Source organism: Durio zibethinus, chromosome 22, assembly GCF_047325235.1.
Source record: "Durio zibethinus cultivar Kanyao isolate XHJ-2024 chromosome 22, ASM4732523v1, whole genome shotgun sequence".
NCBI lineage: Eukaryota > Viridiplantae > Streptophyta > Magnoliopsida > Malvales > Malvaceae > Durio > Durio zibethinus.
This window is the reverse complement of record NC_143183.1, coordinates 1,908,652-1,930,779: the sequence shown is the minus strand read 5'-3', so window position 1 is coordinate 1,930,779 and position 22,128 is coordinate 1,908,652. Positions and strand designations below refer to the sequence as shown.

The following is a 22,128-nucleotide window of genomic DNA, read 5'->3' as shown; positions in this document are numbered from 1 at the left end:
ATAGAGGGACTAATTTCACTATTTAACTAAAGTACAAATACCTTTTGCATAATTTGACCAACTTAATTATCCACACATGGATTAGTTCAAAATCATAGGATGGCAATAGTTAAATTCAAAAAGATAATACAGTGATTAATTACAACAAATAACCTTTGATGAAACTAACTGGAAATTAAAGGACCAACAAAATTGATGAAACCAATTGATTTAAGTAAGTTTGATTAATTTTTATTTTCACACTATTAATTAGTCAATTTGGTTTCCTGAACAGATGAAATCCATTTAATCAATTTTTAAGTTTTTATAATTGACTTAACCAAACTGATCAATTGCTCTGGCTTATTTAAAAGTCAATATAAGTTTAAGAAACATTTACACCAGTAATGTAGGAGGAAATCATGTAAATTAGTGTATATAGTTTTGTACACCAATTTAAATATTATATTTTGAAATTCAAAAGAGATTTATTTTACGAATAATATGATAGGATTTAAACTTTTTAAATTTCATTATTTATGTTTGGTAAATAACAATAAACATTAAATAGAACTAACTATAAATTCTCTACACACTCAACACATATTTTTAAAAGTATAGAGGGAATTATTTAATTTATTAAAAAAATTTGTTACTTCATATCTTAAGATAACCAAAGTTAAAATTCATAATTGAATATCAAATACTATGAATGGATTATATTAGGTACTTTACATGGATTTTTTTGTCTCATGGGATTGGTATATGAGCACTTTTCCTGTAACTCTTTCAATTTCAACATAAAAAAGTCTTTAGACAATTTGAGAGAAAAAAAAAATGCCTTTGGGATCAATAATTGGCTTCACTTTGCCGCTCTTTAAAGAAGGTTTCATACAACATCATTAGAAGTGACTATGAATTTAAATGCTAGTACCGATAATGCTGAGCCCTCAACCCTCTCAAACAAAACTCAAAATAAATCCTACTCAATAAACAATAATTAAGATACCACAAATTCTAAAGCTCACCACACAAAAAAAAAAAAAAAATGATAGTTAAATATAAACCCACTCCTTATATCTCAAAGCCCACGAAACCTACAAGTCAGGACAGCTGTCAACTTCTTAAATTTTTAGGGATACTTTTAATATATAGAGGATAGATTTTTAGTATTGGACATAATTTGGTATCAAGACAGAAATTAACAAGAATTATACCCTTAACGGCAGGAAGGAAGATAAGCATGATTGAAAGGATGAAGGAGACTCAATAGATGATCGATTTTGCAGCTAAACCCAGCATAAAACAAGTCATTGAAGTTATACCTATAGATTATATGAACCTAGCCTTCTCAAAACAGATGTCAAATACCATTTCGAACACATAAATTATTAATAAATAATCTCCCAAGGAAATGGTTAGAGTGTTTTTGTTGCCAGATTTTGCTCAGTTATAACTAGCAATTAGCTTTCACTGGTCATGGAAAGATACATGTTACTGCACTGGCTGAGTTCCTTATCCCAAACATGAATAGTTGAATAGGGTTTTGGCGAGGCAAGTTATGAGAACATTCGCAAAACATATCTTTCTCAACCTTTTGGCTAAGATCAAGTATCATATATGTTATTATTAGTTTAATATTTGATACGTGGGTCATTGACCTGCATGATATTAAATTAATTTTTTGAGGGGAAGGCCCATCACAGTAGCTTGCACTACTACACGGTCAGTCTTCGAGTGTCGCCCCAACGTTGTACACGGGTCAGGCGCACCCCACCAATTTTGGTTGAAATAGATTCTTGCTTCTCTTTGTTAAATAAGAAGATTTTTGTTAAGTATGTAAGATCAAAGCAGTATGAAAAATAGAGGATTCTTCTCAAATTATTTGGTGCTTTCTATATTTAAATCAGAAGGCATGCTACAAAATATTCAGAGCTACTAGACAAAGAGACAAGAGACCAAAAATACAACAGAACATAGAACTGAAACAGAATGTTGAAAACTCCCAATATGGACGTAAAGTTTGATTCTGCGCAATAGACGTATGAGTATTGCAGTCTTAGATGATTAAAAGTTTTGCTGCCTTTTTTTAAGTTGGATTTAGTTTCATTTGAGTCAGTGTATCAATTCATTTTGTTGGAAACTTTAGCTTCTCTTGTTTGCTCTCGTGAATACTAACTCAACGTTCTGTATGTGCCTGGTTTCTGTAAAGTGTCCACTTGATTTGATCAAACATTGATTCACTAAACAATATTCTTTAGGACCAATCTTGGTCCCAAAGGTATTGATAAGAAATAGGAAAACCCCGCAAAACAAAACACACTAATCAACAATAATTTATATCAATAGTTGCCGCAAAACAAAACACACTAATCAACAATAATTTATATCAATAGTTGTAGAGAGCATGGTCATGTATAGAAATAACATATTATAAGAAATACAAAAGCATCAGAATTAGAAAGAAAAGTTCAGTATATTTTTTAATAATCATGTGACATAAGGACTTGAGTGATTAGCATTTAGGGTTTGGGTTCCAAATGACAATTTCATTATGATTTCTGTACCCTTAAGATTACAAACAAATTGTTCAAAAGAAACAAAAAGAAAATAAAACATACCCTAACAAATACATATTATAAATGATAATAAAATCAATTAGTAGCTATCATGTTCTTAGAATCTACATCAGAATCAATGACAAGCAATGGGACATTTAGATCAAAATCCAAAATAGGCATTTTATAGCGGCACAATGGACATGTATTCCTCTCTTTATGCCATTTAAAAATGCAACCTGTGCGATAAACATGGGTGCAGAGCAGGCGTTTGGCTTCAGTCCCGATTGAAACATCTTCAAAGTACACCGAACACACGACCAATGATCTTTCATCGATCTTTAAGTTCTTCGACCCTTCAATGGCCAATTTACTAGCAGGACTGATCATATTTGGTGGATCTTCGTCAAGAAGAGCATCCTCAAGAAACTCCATAATATCATCATCAGTATCAAATACGATTACATCTTTCATGTAAGCATCATCAAAGAATTGATCATCATCAACCCTTTCATTATTAGGAAATATGTTGGATAATGGTATGGATAGAAAATCATCCTGTCCCTCTAAACTCAAATTCCAACAAGGGACTAAAACTTGATCTAATTCATCAAACATATTTAAACATATTTAAACTTGAAACAAAGAATGCAATAAAAAGAAGAATGGAAGGTTGCAATTTTTTGTAATTGAAATTTCTCAAGGGCAAAACCTATGAGAAATTTATAATACAAGAGGAAACGGCTCTTAAGTTTCCTTAAATTTGAAGGATTATTCATCCTAGTTGTGAATGGATTTAAGTATTACTTGGACACTCTTTTGTGGCTGGAAAAAAAATGAGAAAAAATAGGTCAAAGAAAGAGTTATGTGATAACTTTTTTTTTTTTTTTTGTAGTTGCATGTGAAAAAAATCAAATTTATATTTATATTCTTTATTTATGTATTTATACATAATACAATAAATATATATAAACATGTACAAGTGGATAATTACACTATATTAAGCCACATGCTTAGGTCTGAATTTGACTTATTGTATTTCTAAATAAAGCAAAATGAAAAGTATTCAACTCTCCAATTCTCTCAAATGTTAAAATGTCTTAGGAGAAATTGGATTATATGTAAATGCTCTAGAGGTAGTTCATAATGGGAGCTTGAGGGGCCTTAGCCTTCCCAAAAATTTTAAAAATCCTTGGCGCATATGTATCTCTAGATATATATATATATATATATATATATATATATGTATGTATGTATATATGTATATTTAAATTGGCCTTAAACTAAAAATTTTTAACTTTATTTATTTTTTGGTCTAATACCTAATTATATGAATTATAATTTTATAAAACTTAAATAACATTGTTATTTATTTATTTACTATATCCATCAATCATAATTTATAAATTCTTAAAATTAATAATATTATCACAGGTATTAAATCACAATTATATAAGTTTAATAAAAAGCAAATTTAATTTTTAATTTTCTCAATAAAATTAAACCATCAACAATGGATTGCCTCCATGGTAAGTTCTGTCTTCTTGATATAAAAGAATGTCAGATTCAAATATTATTAATGGTGACCCGCTGTTGGTTTTAACGTTGAATGTACAACTCATGTTAGATACAACATATCTTGCTTATATTTTTCTTTTTTCTTAGCCAAATTACATTTTTAATTAACTTCCTCTCAAAATCAAATTTCAAGATTTGTCGTTCTCCTTTTCTTGACTCGATGGCCAAATAGATTCTAAAAGAACCCCAAATTTTGGTTTGGAATCAAGATTTTTTCTTTCTCCTGAGGGTTATGCCCTCCCGTAAAAAAAAAATAATAATTTTTCACTAAACCACCGAATATCTTTCTCATAAATGAGTGCTAGGATCAACCCTGGTTTAGTTTCTTACCATAATTTAAACATTTTAAAAAAATTTTGCGAACAGTTTTGTGCATTAGTTGTCAGAAAATACAAATCAAGGTGGAATAATTGTCACATGATGAATGATGAAACTGGCCAAAGCTATTGCAAAACCTGAAGCTGGAACCTGGAATAGAATATGATGATGATAATGCATGGCAAAATGGCAAATACTTATCTTGGTTGGTCACAGCTGGTTGGAGAAAGTGTGGCCCTGGTTTTGACCCTCTCAAAATTCGCTAATTCCCCAAATTTCTGTTTGAATAATTGAAATTTTATTATACTTCGACCTGTTGTAAGCACTATAAAAAGAGACAATCTGGGAAATCATAAGACAGACACATCTTTGTTTGAATTTGAGGGACCCTTCCTTCTTTTTCTTTTTTAATGGTCATGGAATTGTACACTTTCATTTTTTTTCTTTTGGAAAGAAAAACTTTCTTCAAAAATATTAAATTGAGATTCCTAGATTATGATTATACGTGTATTGAGGTTGGTCGATTAGGATTGTAATTTCTATTTGTTTATGTAATATTTCATTAATTGAGATATACTTGCATCACTTTTTAATCTTCAATATATTTTAAATAATATTAATGGTGTTTTTTGATGTCTTAACTGGCAAGAGGAAAGTAAGACCGCAGAAAAAGATAGCCGTGACCTGTATTTATAAAATATGGTTAGGGGGTGTCGGAATTGTTGCTCTGAACGCTCAAGTTAGTATGATGTCTAAGGTAAGGTAAGAAAATAAGGAAGACGAAATGGTAAAGTGTGTGTGGAAAGCTTCAATGGAAAAAGTTTAGAGAGTGTTAGGTTTTGTATATTACCTTGAGTATTTGATTTTTTATTTACCTCTTGTGTGAAGTCAATGGTGATAGCCTAACTGGGATGGTTGACAGTTAATAGAATGTCCGCATGAAATTCGAAGAAGGTTCATGTGAGTGTATAAGAATTGCATTTAATGATCTAAGACAGATATAAATTATATTTAATGATTTCAAGTAAATTAGATACCAGTTGATCAGTTTTAAAACAATTGTATTAACAAGTTACTGATGTGGCTTTGGGTGAGTTCTTTTTTAGTGAAGGGCAAGCTATCTTCTTAAAGCAGGTGACATACTTACTTAGATGTGCTTCATCTAGGTTATTTAAGGACTTAATTATGTTAATCAAACTTTGACCATCGATAAGTTGATTTTAATATAACAATGAATAATAATACTAATAAAATTTTAAAAAAATAAATATATCACTGAAAATTATTGTATTATAATTAATTATAATTCAAAATTACTTATGATTCATTACAATATTATGTAGAATTCAAACTTATAAGGAATGAATATCTACATAATTTTTTGTTATAATTGATTAATAGTGAGTAGGATTCAATCCATTTTAACCTCGAATACCTAAAAAAAATGCTTAAAAAATGTATTATATGCATAATTTGCACCTAACTGTGTCGGTTTGAACACCTAAATATTTGTTTAAAATATGTGTATAAATCTCTTACCAAATCCCTTGTTCTCCATACAGTAAGTGTTTGGTATTGAATTTTATTGCCTATGTATACAATATAAGCCCTCTCATCGAAAACCTTCTGCTACTATTTCTACAATAACACACTCCACTCAAACAACATATGAAAAGCGGTTTGGTCTGGAATTGCTCCCCCCAAGGTTGACGTTTTTTGCTGGCAGATTATCAACGGCAAGGTGGCAGTCAAAAGTCAAAACAGAGCTTCTAAAGAGAGGACTTATTGTATCCAACTCAGCTTTTTGTCCATTCTGCAAAACTGAAGCTGAATCTGTTAATCACCTAATGTTTACATGCCAATTCCCGTGGAAAGTTTGGATGGCATATGGTAAAGTATGGGGAGTCTCTTGGGCCATCCCAGGAGATGCATCCTCTTTCTTTATGTCTTGGTAAAATCTTCTCCATACTAATCAAAACAACAGAATCTGGGGAATGCTTTTCTAGGCGATCCTTTGGTCTATTTGGCTTCATCGAAACGAGACCATCTTCCAAGGTAAAGCACCTGACTTTATACAGCAATTTGGTATAACAAAAGTGCGACTCGCAAAATTGAGCAAAGTTAAATGGCCCTCACTAGCTGCTTCTGTCAACGACTTTCTTCTTAACCCCCAAAACATATCCCGCTTCCCTCCCATTACTTCCAGAGCGAACATTGCAGTCAGTCGGACATGTCCCAATCCTGGCTTTATGAAGATTAATACCGATAGGTCCGCTTATGTTAAACCTGGGCCGGCTGCTGTAGGTGGAGTCTTCAGAGACGACCATGGCTCTTTTAAAGCAGGTTTTTTTTTTTTCTTTTTTTTAAATTCATCGGTAATGAGGACTCCAACTTTGCTGAATTCATGGCTATCAAAGAAGGTCTTTGTTTTTTCGCTTTTTCAGAATGGGCTAATTCTCACTATTTGGTTGTGGAGAGTGACTCTACTAATGCAGTTCTCTGAGCTAGTGGCAGTTCCGGGGTCCTTGGCGAATGAAGCACATTGCGAATCACATCGACATGCTTAAAAGTAATCTTAAAGGAGTCTCATTCAGTCACATCCCTCGGGTTGCTAACTCTATTGCTGATGGACTAGCCAAAGCAGGGGTCTCTCGATCACAAGACATGGTAGCTTGGCTGTAATTGTTGCCATTAAATTGTTGTCATTTGCTCTATGGAGTTTCCCTTTTAGTTACTCCTGTTTTGTACTTTCGGTTCCATTATTCAATAATTATATTTGCCTTTCGAAAAAATATATATAAGGAATTCTTTTTACAAGTGAAATTAGTAATGATAAATTTTTAAACAACTTAAGGTTTTTTATTGATATTTTTATTATTTATTATTTGGTATTTTAATGGTTTTTATAAAAAAATAATAATAATGAAAGTATCCATCAATGAAACCATAAAGATTTCAGCAAAGAACGACATATGTTGTGTCTGTCCAGTGTGTAGATGAGACAAGATATTAGCGGAAACAATTTCCTAACTTTCCACAGAATTCTTAGTAACATATACTAATAATATGTTATTATAGCAATATATATATGTATATATATATATATATGAGAAATTTCTTGAATATAATAAACACTTGCATTTTCTTGATATCCCTTTTCATATTAAACAATGAAAGGCAGGCTTTAATTTGAGAAAACTTTATCATAATGGAAGGTAAAAAATCATGTTGAAATTAACATAACCACCCAGTCTCCAAGACCATAATGTTAAAACGAGTGCGGCTGCGCAGTCAGGTACAACCGGTGTCGGAAACAGTCTTGAAACAACATTGTTTTTCACCTTTAAAGCTCGTCAATGTCCATTCTGTAGATAATCGATTGTATCATGTCATATATTAGCAGTAATATTTTGAGTCTGAAGGCCTACTTCAGAGTAACCCTTGAATGCTTGCTACTGCATTGATAAACTAGATCAAATCTGAGAAGCTAGTGTTCAACAGGTTTGATTGAACATTAACTGAACGATGTTCTTTAGGGAAAATCTTGGTCTCAAAAGCTTTGTCAGAAAGTATAAACTGCTGCATGCTTTTGTAAGATTATTCAAAAATCCTGCATAACAAAACAAATTAATCTACAAGAATTTACATCAATACTTGTAGACAGCTTGGCCATGTATAGAAATAACAGATTATAAGAAATAGAAAAACATCAGAATCAGAACCAAAAGTTTGTTATATTTTTTAATAATCATGTAACATAAGGACTTCAGTGATTAGGTTTTAAGGTATGGATACCAAATGCACAGTTTCATTATAGTTTGGGTATTCTTAAGATTACAAACAAATTGTTCAACTTCAAAAGAAACAAAATAAAGTAAAATATAACCCTAACAAATACATACTATAAATGACATTGAAATCAATTAGCAGCAGTCATTCTCTTAGAATCCACATCAAAATTAATGGCAGGCAATGGGACATTTAGATCAAAATCCACAACAAGCATTTCATAGCAGCACAATGGACATGTATTCCTCTCTTTAAGTCATTTAACAATACAACCTATGTGATAAACATGGGAGCAGGGCAAGCGTTTGGCTTCAGTCCTGATTGAAATATCTTCAAAGCACACCGAGCATGACACTAATGATCTTTCATCAATCTTTACCTTCTCCAACCCTTCAATGGCAGATTTACTAGCAGGCCAGATCATCTTTGAAGGATCTTCATCAACAAGAGCATTCTCAAGAAACTCCGTAATATCATCATCAGTATTGAGTACGACCACATCTTTCCTGTAAGCATCATCAGAGAACTGATCATCATCTCCTTCATTATCAGGAAACATGTTGGCTAATGGTATGCACAAAAAAACCTCATGTCCGTCTAAACTCAAATTCCAACAAGGAACTAAAGCTTGCTCTAATTCATTAGACATATTCAGACTTAAACAAAGAAAAAAAAAAAAAAAGAATTGAAGGATGCAGTTTTTTGTAATTGCAATTTCTGAAAGGCAAAGCGAGAAAATTATAACATAAAAGAAGAGGCTGCTATAAGTTTTCTTAATTTTGAAGGATTATTCATCCTAGCTGAGAATAGATTTTAGGTATTACTAGATTTCGGATACTCTTATGTCGCTGGAACCAAAAAAAAAAAGAAAAAAATAGGTTATGTGATAAAATAAATTGATTTTTTTTTTAGTTGCATGTGAAAAAAATCAAATTTATATTTATATTTCTTATTTTATGTATTTATACATTATACAATAAATATATAATAAAAAATTTATTGTTAATATGTTATGTAACAATAATGCAAGGTCTGCATAGATATCTTAAATTCGTAATGTTTTTTATTATAGTATATTTTCAGTACCGGACATAATTTGGTATTAAGACTGAGAAATTAAAAAGAATTGTATGAGGAAGTCGGAGGAAGCATGATTGAAAGGATGAAGGAGACTCAATAGATGACTGATATCGCAGCTAAACACAGCATAAAACCAGACATTGAAGTTTTACCTATAGATTACGTTACTGCCTTCTCAAAGCAGATGCCAAATACCATTTTGAACACACAAATTATTAATAAATAATCTCCCAAGGAAATGGTAATTGTTACAAGTGTTCTTGTTTCCAGATTTTGCTCTGATATGCAGGTAACTATTGGAGAGTTTGCAAAGTACTAGCAATCAGCTTTCACCTGCACTTGGCTGAGTTCTCTATCCCACATCATGAACAGTTGAAAAGGGTTTGGGCGAGGCAAGTTATAAAAGAGAAGTTGAGAACCATTATCAAGCATACCTTTCTCGGCCTTTTGGCTAAGATCAAGTGTAGTATCTGTTCTTATCAGTTTAATATCTGATACGTGGGTCATTGACTCACATGATATTAAATTAATTTTTAAAGGGGGAGGGCTCATAATAGTAGCTTGCTACTGGGGTCTTTTAGTGTTGCCCATGCGTTGAACTACTGCACGGGCCTGACGCACCCCATCAATCTGAGTTGGTAAAGATTTTGTCTTTGCTCTGTTGAACGAGAAATTCTGTAAAAGTTTTTGAAGACCATACGGTATTAAAAACAGAGGATGTTTCTGAACTATTTTAAGCTACTAGACAAAGAGACAGAAGAACAGAACATCGAACTGAAAAAGAATGTTGTAAACACCCAACATGGACAAAGTTTGATTCTGCAAAAAGTGTAATAGATGTATTAGTATTACAAAGTCTTAGATGATTAAAAGTTGGATCTAGTTTCATATCAATTCATTTTGTTGAAACACTAGCTTCTCATGTTTGTTCTCATAAATAATAACTCAACATTCTGTATGTGACTGGTTTCTGTAAAGTGTCCACTTGATTTGATCAAACATTGGTTGACTGAACAATGTTCTTTAGGACCAATCTTGGTCTCAAAGGTATAGCATAACTGTAACACTTGTAAGATTATTCAAAAACCGTGCATAACAAAACAAATTAATCAACAAGAATTTATATCAATAGTTGCAGAGAGCATGGTCATGTATAGAAATAACAGATTATAAGAAAGAGAAAAACATCATAGTCAGACCCAAAAGTTTGGTATATCTTTTAATAATCATGTATCATAAGGGCTTGGGTTGGGTACTAAATGGACAATTTCATTTTAGTTTGGGTACCTTTAAGATTACAAACAAATTGTTCAAAAGAAACAAAAAGAAAATAAAACATAACCATAATAAATACATACTATAAACGACATGAAATCAATTAGTAACAATCATGTTCTTAGAATTCACATAGAATCAATAGCAGGCAATAGGACATTTAGATCAAAATCCACAAAAAGCATTTCACGGCGGCACAATGGACATGTATTCCTCTCTTCAAGCCATTTAACAATGCAACATGTATGATAAACAAGGGAATAGGGCAGACGTTTTACTTCAGTCCCGATTGAAACATCTTCAAAGCACACCAAACACAACACTAATGATCTTTCATCGATCTTCACCTTTTCCGACCCTCAAATGGCTGATTTACTAGTAGGTCTAATCATCTTTGGAGGATCGTTATCAACAAGAGCCCCCTCAGGAAACTCTATAATATCATCATCAGTATCGAATATGACCACATCTTCCATGTAAGCATCATCAAAGAACTAATCATCATCATCCCTTTCATTATTTGGAAACATGCTGGGTAATGGTATGCATAGAAAAGCCTCCTGTCCCTTTAAACTCAAATTCCAACAAGGGACTAAAACTTGATCTAATTCATCAGGGGTATTCAAACTTAAAACAAAAGAATGCAATAAAAGGAAGAATGGAAGGTTGCAATTTTTTGTTATTGCAATTTTTGAAAGGCAAAGCCTATGAGAAATTTATAACACAAGAGGCGGCTCTAAGTTTCCTTAAATTTGAAGGATTATTCATCCTAGCTGTGAATGGATTTATATTACTAGATTTTGGATACTCTTATGTGGCTGGAACAAAAAAAAATAAGTGAAAAATTTTGAAAAATTAGGTCAAAGAAAGAGTTATGTGATAAAATAAATTTATATTTTTTTTTTGTAGTTGCATGTGAAAAAAAAATCAAATTTATATTTATTATTTTATGTATTTATATGTAATACAATAAATATATATAACATGTACAAATGGATAATTACACTACATTAAGCCACATGCTTAGGTTTGAATTTGACTTATTGTATTTCTAAATAAAGCAAAATGAAAAGTATTCAACTCTCCAATTTCTCTCAAATGTTAAAATTTCTTAGGAGTACTTGTGGATTACATGTAAATGCTCTATAGGCAGTTTATGATAGGAGCTTGAGGGGCCTTAGCCTTCCCAAAAATTTTAAAAATCCTTGGTGTATATGTATCTATTATTTATATATATATATATATATATATTTAAATTGGCCTTTAACTAAAATTTTTAGCTTTATTTATTTTTTGGTCTAATAACCTAATTATATGAATTCTAATTTAATAAAACTTAAAATCACATTGTTATTTATTTATTTACTATATCCATCAATCATATCTTAAAATCAATAGTATTGTCATAAGTGTTAAATCAAAATTATATAAATTTAACAAAAATCAAATTAAATTTTTAATTTTATCAATGAAACTAAATCATCGACAACGAATTAATTCAATCAATAAATTCGTCACCTTGATATAAAAGCAAATTCAAATATCATTAATAGTGACCCGTTTTTGGCTTTGACTCCTTAGATACAACACATCTTGCTCATATTTCTCTATTTTATTAGTCAAATTGCTATTTTAGTTAATTTCTTCTCAAAATCAAATTTCAAGTTTTGCCTTTCTTCGTCTCTTGGCCTGGTAGGCAATTAGGCTCTAGGAGGATATCAAATTTTGGTTTCAATTCAGCAATTCCCCTTTTCCCCTAAAGGTTATGCTCTCTTGTAAACAAAAATAGAATTCAAGATTTGCCATAAATGAGTGCTAAGATCAACCTTGGCTTAGTTTCTTACCAAAATCTAAACTTTTTAAAAAAATTTTGCAAACAGTTTTGGGCATTAGTTGTCAAAAAATACAAATCAGGGTGGAATAATTGTCACATAATGAATGATGAAACTGGCCAAAGCTATTGAAAAACCTGAAGCTGGAACCTGGAATAGAATATGATGATGATAATGCATGGCAAATTGACAAATACTCAGGATGGTTGGTCACAGCTGGTTAGAGAAAGTGTGGCCCTGGTTTTGGCCCTTTCAAATTGAGCCAATTCCCCAAATTTGTGTTTGAATGATTGAAATATTATTATACTTCTACCTGTTGTAAGCACTATAAAAAGAGACAATCTGGGAATCACAAGACAAACGCATCTTTGTTTGAATTCGAGGGACCCTTCTTCTCCTTTTTATTTTTTAATGGTCACGGAATTGTACCCTTGTAATTTTTCAAAAATATTAAATTGAGGGTTCTTAGATTATGAATATATGTGTAATGAGGTTGATCGATTAGGATTGTATTTTTATTTGTTTATGTAATTTCTTTAATTGAGATATACTTGCCTCTCTCTTTAATCTTCAATATATTTTCAATAAAATTATGAATAATAGAATTAATAAAATAAAAAAATGAACATTTTACTTATAATTATTATATTATAATTAATTATAATTCAAAATAAAAATATGTATGCAGTATAAGGAATTCTTTTTTACACGTAAAATTGGTAATCATAAACTTTTAAATAACTTAAGCTTTTTTATTGATTTTTTATTATTTATTATTTTGTATTTTATTGATTTTTTAGGAAAATAATGAAAGTATCCATCAATGAAACCTTAAAGATTTCCGCAAAGAACAATGACATATGTTGTGTCTGTCCAGTTTGCAGATGAGACAAGATATAAGCGGAGACAATTTCCGAACTTCCCACATAATTCTCAGTAACATTTATAAATACATATATATATATATATATGAGGAATTTCTTGAATATAATAAACACTTGTTTTTTCTTGCTCTCCCTTTTCATATTGAACAATGAAAAAAAAAAATCAATGAAAGGCATGCTTTAATTTGAGAAAACTGCTAGTCAAAATAAGCAAAAAGGAGCCCACCAATTTTGTATTATTTGGTGTATGCAAAATGATTGAGCAGTAAAAATGTAATTCAAATACAATTATTTCATATATGAAAGTAAATTCTTCTATTTTGTTATCTATAGAGTGAATTTTTTTTTATTTTTCAAAATTAATATTTGATTTTATGTAAATGTAACTTTTATCTTTTTACTTATAAAAGCAAAAAAGGGTGGTAAAAGTAGAAATTGAAGAATTTTTTAAAACAAAATTATTCTCTATGGTGCATAGAGTGTAGTAGTTAAAATTGAAGAATTTAAGGTGAAATTTAATTAAAATAACTAGTTAAAGAACACCCAAATGGGTAGAATTTGAAATTCCAATTTGAAATTTTTGAGTTTGAATCTTATAATGATTAGGTTAAAATGTTTAAGATGGAAGACAATTATCTTTCCCTTGGAGAAAATTAAGACTTAATAGTAGATCTTTTTACATTAAAAAAACAATATTATATGTGATATATGAACTTTAGATTAAAAAGATTCTTGACCTAAATTTAAATTATCACATAAAATTATAGAATATTTTCTTTTTTAACTTGCAATAGGATATATAACAAATTCCATATTTTTACTAGCATATGTTTGATACACCTAACATTCAACAATTCTTTTGGGAAACTTAAGTCAAAAGAAAGAAGAAACATCTTCTTTCTAATAAAAGGAATCCCATAAGAAAAAACATACTCCTTTAATAAATAATAATGGTACTACCCTAGAAGAGAAAATAAAAAAAAAAGAAAAAAATTACTAATGAAAAAAATTATTTTATGCTCATAAATTATTAGTCCCAATTGATAAGGAGAAAAGTTTTTTTTTTTTTTTTCAATCTGGTTTACTCATTGTAGAAAGTATTTCAAAAGTAAAATTTTTTATTTTAAGTTTCTACTGTACCCTTAAATCCCCCTATTCTATTACATAGTTAATTATGTTGCTAAATTCTCTCAATCTCGTAATTTTTAAGTGACAACTCTAATGATATATGAATTGATCCAATAAATGATCAATCGAAAAGTAAAATATTAAACACACTAAATCAATATGAAAAAAATATGTATTGAATCCAAACGAAATTTGCAAACACCTATGATTATATTTAAAAAAAAAAGAAAATTATTATATATAATATATTGATGATCAAATTTTAATTAGTATAGTTTTATATGTTGATAAAGTGTTAGATTTTAATTTTAATGATTAAATTTTAATTAAAAAATTAAAATTTTTAATAAATTTATATAATAATATAATAAGTACACGAAGATATTCACTAAATCAATATGAAAAAATGTGCATTAAATTGACTTTCCCCTCTTAGCTTATTAATTAAGAGGCCAGTTGAAAGTCATGTAAAGCGTAGGTTCTACCCATCATCCCTCATCCCCCTCCTTTGCAAAAAAAAAAAAAAAAAGTGTATTAAATTATTATAAAGAGTATTTCAAAAGTAAAATATTAAATACACTAAATCAATATAAAAAATGTGCGTTAAATCTAAATGCAATTTGAAAACACCCATGATTAAATTTAAAAAAAAAAAGGAAAATTATTATATATCACTCAACAATCAATACTCATAAGACACTCTCAATCTCCTCTAGTCCTATGGAGTATTCTCAACCCAAACAAATACAAACCCAAACCCTTGTGCATCATTTCAACGCAACCAAACACATACCCATATGTTCCCACACATCATACCTATGTGGACCCTCTCAGTCTCTTCTAGTCCACTCACAAACAAACATACACACCCATACTCCTATGGGGTGTCTATCCCACAAAACCCTACAACTCTCTTACATCTTGTTTCTCATCCGTGGATGTAGGTCAGTTGGACCGAACCACGTTAAATTGTTGTCTCTTGTGTGTTTGATTTATTGTTTGATTTTGCTTCCCCTGGTGTGATTGGATTGGAGGCTTTTAGCCCAACAAATGGTATCAGAGCTGTAGTGTTCCCCAACAAGTGGTATCAGAGCTGAAAGTTCGAAACGTGGGAAGAGTTGACGGTTCGAGATATGGGAAGAGCCATGGTTTGAGACATAGGAAGAAGTAAGCTTAGAGGAGCTCGATTCAAGAGAAGAGTTCGAGTTTAAGTTTTGAAGATTGAGGATTGGTTTGTATGAAGCGTGAAGACACAAGAGAAGAGAAGATGATTGTAAGACTTCCATTGCAGGTGGAGCCAAGCATGTCTAGCATGAAGGCAGATGATTGATGGAATTTGAGTCAAGGTGGAGATTGTTGGGAATATTGACTCAAATTCCATAAGAGATTTGTTTGAGATTTGTCAGATATTGCTTGATGGACAAGAAGACTTGCAAAAGAAGAATTCTAAGAGAAAGAGGATTCTTAATAGGTAAGTTTAACTTACAAGAGAAGAATTCTAAAAGGAAAAGAATTCTTAATAGGTAAGTTTGACTTACAAGAGAAGAATTCTAAGAGGAGAGGGATTCTTAATGGGCAAGTTTGTATGGTTATAAATATGTGAAGTCTCTACAGGGTTTGGTATGAGAAAAAGATGTAAGAGAGTTGTAGAATTTTGTGGGGTAGACACCCCATAGGAGTATTGAGGCTCTACGTCTTATGGGTGTGTATGTTTGTTTGTGAGTGGACTAGAGGAGATTGAGAGGGTCCACATAGGTATGGTGTATGGGAGCATATGGGTATGTGTTTGGTTATATTGAAAGGGTGCACAAGGGTTTGGGTTTGTGTTTGTTTGGGTTGAGAATACTCCATAGGACTAGAGGAGATTGAGAGTGTCTTATGAGTATTGATTGTTGAGTGAGATTGATGATTTGATGTATGTTTGTAATTCTCTACAACTAGTGGATCTTGTTTCTCATCCGTGGATGTAGGTCAGTTGGATCGAACCACGTTAAATTGTTGTCTCTTATGTGTTTGATTTATTGTTTGATTTCGCTTCTGCTGGTGTGATTGGATTGGAGGCTTTTAGTCCAACAAATGGTATCAGAGCTGTGGTGTTCTCCAACAAATGGTATCAGAGCTGTGGTGATCCCCAACAAATGGTATCAGAGCTGTAGTGTTTTAATTTTAATTATTATAGTTTTATATGCTGATAGAGTATTAAATTTTAATTTTAATGATTAAAATTTAATTAAAAATATATTAACATTTTTAATAAATTTATATAATAGTATAATAAGTACATGATGATATTCTCATTCAATTAATAAAATATTTTAAAATCAATATATAAAATAATAATTTCGTAAGCAAACTAGGACCTACTATTGGATCAAAATTCAAACCGAAGGTAAAAGAAAAATCCACAGCTCCACCACTACTTAGCTTGTTTAGTGCTCATTTGCCTTTTTTCAGTCACGACATTCTGAATTTATGGCATAAAGGCTTACCTTTCACGTTCTTTTTAGTGACAAAAAGAGAATTAAAAGATAAGTAAATAAACATTTTTTCCTCTAAATAAAAGAATCAAATCTTGTAAAGCCCTTTTTCCTGGTGCTTTTCCTCTTTATTCTCTTTAAAAATCTTTTGGATCAACTTTGGTATGAATATTCAGTCCTTTTTATAAAAAAAAAAATTAAAATTAAAATTTGCTAATTATCACCTAATCAAATGTTTTCAAATGTTAAAAAAATGCTAATGTTTCGTAACAAATATTTAATAAATTTTTTTTTTACATTCTTAATTATTGAATCATCAAATTATAAGAAAATTTTTATTATTTTACATTTATATTTTTATTTTGTCTAATTTTCTTTAGACACGACTAATAATATTCACCGCATGGGAGTATCTATTTTCTATAACAAGAAAATTGCAAGCATGATAAATTGCCTCTTCTTTTCTTTTTTTTCTCCCGGTGAGAGAAAATTCCAATTAGGATGGAAATGTGAATTTCTTTACTCATTAAATTTTACGTATTAAAAAAGATAAAGGGATCGCCGGATTGAGCTAAATCTCTGGCTCTTAAATTTGTGTTGTACTTTTAATAAATCACAGCTTGCAAACTGATCTTCATAAGTGCTATGGCTAGAGAAGGCAAAAAAAATTCGTAATCGATGGGTTTCAATCCGATTAAATTTTTTAGGGTTAGTTTTTTTTTTTTTAAATTGAATATCGGGTCAGGTCGAATGACATGAAGAAAAAATCGAGGTCGAGTTTTAAGCAAACCTGACCCTACCTAATCCGACCTAATATATATATATATAAATGATTTTTTAATTATTTATTTAATTTTATAATTATTTTTATATTTTTTTATATATTTAATTTTATATTTATATTAAAAATAATATTTTATTAATTTTTGGTCAAGTCAGATCGGATATGATTTTATATAATGTTAAGTCGAATCGAATTTAAATATAAAAAATAATAAAAAATTATCAAATCGAATCGAATTCGAATTTTATATGTTTAAAATCGAGTCGGGTTCGGGGCGAGCAAAAACTCGCCCCAACCCGACCCGTTACCATCTCTAGCCATGGTGTCTGCCAATAATACTCTACCAACTATTTCACAGCCTAATAACTCTTTATTTATTGGTATTGGTTGTAGTGAAAAGATGCACTGCCAATTATGAAAAATGCTGCAGATTGTCTAATACAATCTTTCCCCAAAAGAAATCATATCTGCAAATGACTTCCTTCGCTTCCAATTTTCCATCTTTATTACTGTCACCCTCTATTAATTTGATTATATACAAGTCGAGTTAGAATTCGAACTATTGATTATAAATAATTGATTAAAATATAAAAAAAAATTATTTAACTTTGAAAAAAATAAAATTCAATTTTTAAAAAATTATACATCTATTAATTTAATTAAATATTTGACATAATTTATATTAAAATTTTATTATTAAAAATCAAAATTTTTTTTCTTAAATCAACATCCAGCATGTTATAATGTCAACCATTATAATCATATCTTATAACAAAAATGTGATTCAACACTTAATTGAGAAGAGATGATTAGTAATATAATAAAAAAAGAGTTAATACAACTCCCAATACTCATGTCATAGATTGTACTATTTCCCATAATCTTTTGAAAATATAAGGCAAGAAGGTCCTCCTTTACTTAAAGTCACCATATATGATCCAAAATAAGGATTATTACTAGTTCGAAAGTGATGGCTTTATAAGAGAAGTTTGAATTTGAGAGAAATTGACCCCAAATGTCAACAAAAAGATAAAAAGTTCATAATTAGAATTTTCAAATTCAGTTAAAAAGAATCTAATTTATAAGAGGAATTCTATTCCCATCCACCCTTTCACACTTTTTTTTGAAAACTTATTTTTAAATAAAATTAATTAATTAATTTTTAATATTTTTTATTTTCAAAATTTTAAATTTGTAAAAAAAATTTTGAATTTTTATATTTGAAAGTTTAAAAATTTGTGTAAGATATATTTTTTCAATTGGTTTTTTTAAACTTAAAAATTATTTTTAAAAAATTTTTGGATATAAATTTTGAATAAGTTATATAATTATTTAAAATTCATATTCAAAAACTTTAAAATCCATATTCAAAAACTCAAGAAACCCCATAATATCGTCATTAGTATCGAATACTACCACATCTTCCATGTAAGCATCATCAGAGAACTGATCATCATCATCCCTTTCATTATTAAGAAATATGCTGGATAATGGTATGCATAGAAAACCCTCATATCCCTCTAAACTCAAATTCCAACAAGGGACTAAAACTTGATCTAATTAATCAGACATATTAAAACTTGAAACAAAGAATGCAATAAAAAGAAGAATGGAAGGTTACAATTTTTTGTAATTGCAATTTTTGAAAGGCAAAGCCTGGGAGAAATTTATAACACAAGAGAAGAAGCGGTTTTAAGTTTCCTTAACTTTGAAGGATTATTCATCGGATTTAAGTATTACAATATTTTGGACACTCTTATGTAACTAGAACAAAAAAAAGTGACAAAATGAGAAAAAATATGTCAAGAAAAGAGTTTTGTGATAAAATAACTTGATTTATTTTTTGTAGTTGTATGAGAAAAAAAATTGAAGCCTATGAGAAATTTATGATACAAGAGAAGAGGGGGCTCTAAGTTTCCTTAATTTTGAAGGATTATTCATCCTAACTACAAATGGATTTTAAGTTTTATTAGATTTTGGATACTCTTATGTGGCTGGAACAAAAAAAAAAGTGAAAAAATTGAGAAAAATGTAAAATAAATTGATTTTTTTTTTGTAGTTGCATTGGAAAAAATCAAATTTATATTCTTTAGTTAACGTATTTATACATAATACAATAAATATTTAATGAATATATATAAGATGTATAAGTGGATAATTACACTATATTAAACCACATGCTTAGGTTTGAATTTGACTTATATTGTATTGCTAAGGTATAATTAAAAGTATGCAACTCTCGAATTCTCTCAAATGTTAAAATTTTTTATGAGAAATTATGGGTTATATTATATGTAAATGCTCTAGAAGCAGTTCATAATGGGAGCTTGAGGGGCCTTACCCTTTCCAAAAATTTTAAAAATCTTTGGTGTATATCTATTTATCTATCTATTTATATGTATATAGATATATATATATATATATGCATGTATATTTAAATTGGTGTTGATTATATGTATTATAATTTAATAAAACTTAAAATCACATTGTCATTTCTTAACTATATCCATCAATTATATATTAAAATCAATAATATTGTCATAAGTGTTAAATCAAAAATATATAAATTTAATAAAAATTAAATTAAAATTTTAATTTTCTTAATTAAAGTAAATCAGACGAATTGATTCAATTGATAAGTTCATCACCTTAATTTAAAAAAATGGTATGATTCAAATATTATTAATGGTAACCCATTGCTAGCTGTAACTCTTGTATACAACACATTTTGCTCATATTTCTTTTTTATTAGTTAAATTACTATTTTAGTTAACTTTATCTTAAAATCAAAGTTCAAAATTTGTCGTTCAAGACCTCTTGATGTTGTGAGCAAGTAACTCTAAGAAGACACCAAATCTTACTTCGAGCCAAGATTTTTTTCCCTTTCCCTTTGGGTTATGCCCTCCTATAAAAAAAATTTTTTCAAGATTTGCCAGAGAACCACTGAATAGCTCTCCCATAAATGAGTGTTAAGAACAACCCTGGTTTAGTTTCTTACCATAATTTAAACTTTTTTAAAAAATGTTGCAAACAGTTGTATGCATTAGTTGTTAGAAAATTCAAATAAAGGTGGAATAATTATCACATAATAAATGATGAAACTAGCCAAAGCTATTGAAAAACCTGAAGCTGGAGCCTGGAATAGGATATGATGACGATAATGCATGGCAAATTGGCAATATTCATTTTGGTTGGTCACAGCTGGTTAGAAAAAGTGTGGCCCTGGTTTTGGCCCTTTCAAATTTCCCCAATTCCCTAAATTTGTGTTTGAGTAATTGAAATTTTATTATACTTCTACCTGTTGTAAGCACCATGCATCTTTGTTTAAATTTGAGGGATCCTTCCTTCTCCTTTTTCTTTTTTAATGGTCATGGAATTGTACACTTGTAATTTTTTTTCAAAAAAAAATTTCTTCAAAAAATATTAAATTATAAGTATATGTGCTTGCCAAAAAATAAAAAATAAACAAAAAGATTGAGTATATGTGTATTGAGGTTGGTCGATTAGGATTGTAATTGTCATAACGTTTAGATCCGGGGATCTATTGTTAGACATTGACTTAAAGGAGTCACTACCAATCTTTTTTATCTATGTGCGATTGGCCACTTAAAGAATCTATCCTTTTAAGGAACACCTAAGTTTAAGGGTCCCTAAAAGAATAGGTTCTAGTCTACTAACCAAAACAGGATTCGAAAGTTCGATTACGTGTGAGGAAGGTTATAGCACCCTCACAACGCCCATCGAAAGATGGTATCAACTTAATTTTGTGTTATCCAATAAGCCTTAAAAATTTATCAAGTAATTAATTATTGAAAATTATTCTCAATTGACTCTAATACTTTTAGCAAAAAATTGAAAAAATTCCCTCATCTCAAGAGTATGCAAGAAACTACTGTTTCACTTGCAGATGCTCCATCGTTGGATTATTTAACAAAAAAATCAAGAAAATAAAAAAGAAAAAGAAAAAAAAATGATTGCTTTTGTGCAGGAAAAATTGATATTTTCAACTTCTCCCCACAATATTTTTTAGAAACTTTAATTTCAAGAAAAATTGATACTTTTAACTTTTCCTCAAAAAAAAAACCTTTTTTTGAAAATTTATTTTTAAGGAAAATTGATACTTTCAACTTCTCCCCACAATATTTTTTAGAAACTTCAATTTCAAGGAAAATTGATACTTTCAACTTTTTCTAAAAAAAAACCTTTTTTTGAAAATTTATTTTTAAGAAAAATTGATACTTTCAACTTTTCCCCAAAAAAAACCTTTTTTTGAAAAATTATTTTTAAGGAAAATTGATACTTTTAACTTTTCCCAAAAAATATTTTTTTTGAAAATTTTAATTTCGAGAAAAATTGATACTTTCAACTTTTCCTCAAAAAATATTTTTTTTCAATTTTATTTAAAGAAAGTAAAATAATAAAATAAAATGAAAATGAAAATAAAAA

General features: G+C 29.5%; 2 non-coding genes across 2 annotated transcripts; both read left to right on the top strand.

Moving 5' to 3' along the window:
* The first annotated feature begins 1,559 nt into the window (after positions 1–1,559).
* On the top strand, positions 1,560–1,756 carry LOC149512442 (U2 spliceosomal RNA). The gene has a single exon (XR_016332213.1). It is a non-coding gene; the product is annotated as a U2 spliceosomal RNA (small nuclear RNA).
* Positions 1,757–9,732: 7,976 nt separating this feature from the next.
* Positions 9,733–9,928, top strand: LOC149512441 (U2 spliceosomal RNA). The gene has a single exon (XR_016332208.1). It is a non-coding gene; the product is annotated as a U2 spliceosomal RNA (small nuclear RNA).
* The last annotated feature ends 12,200 nt before the right edge of the window (positions 9,929–22,128 follow it).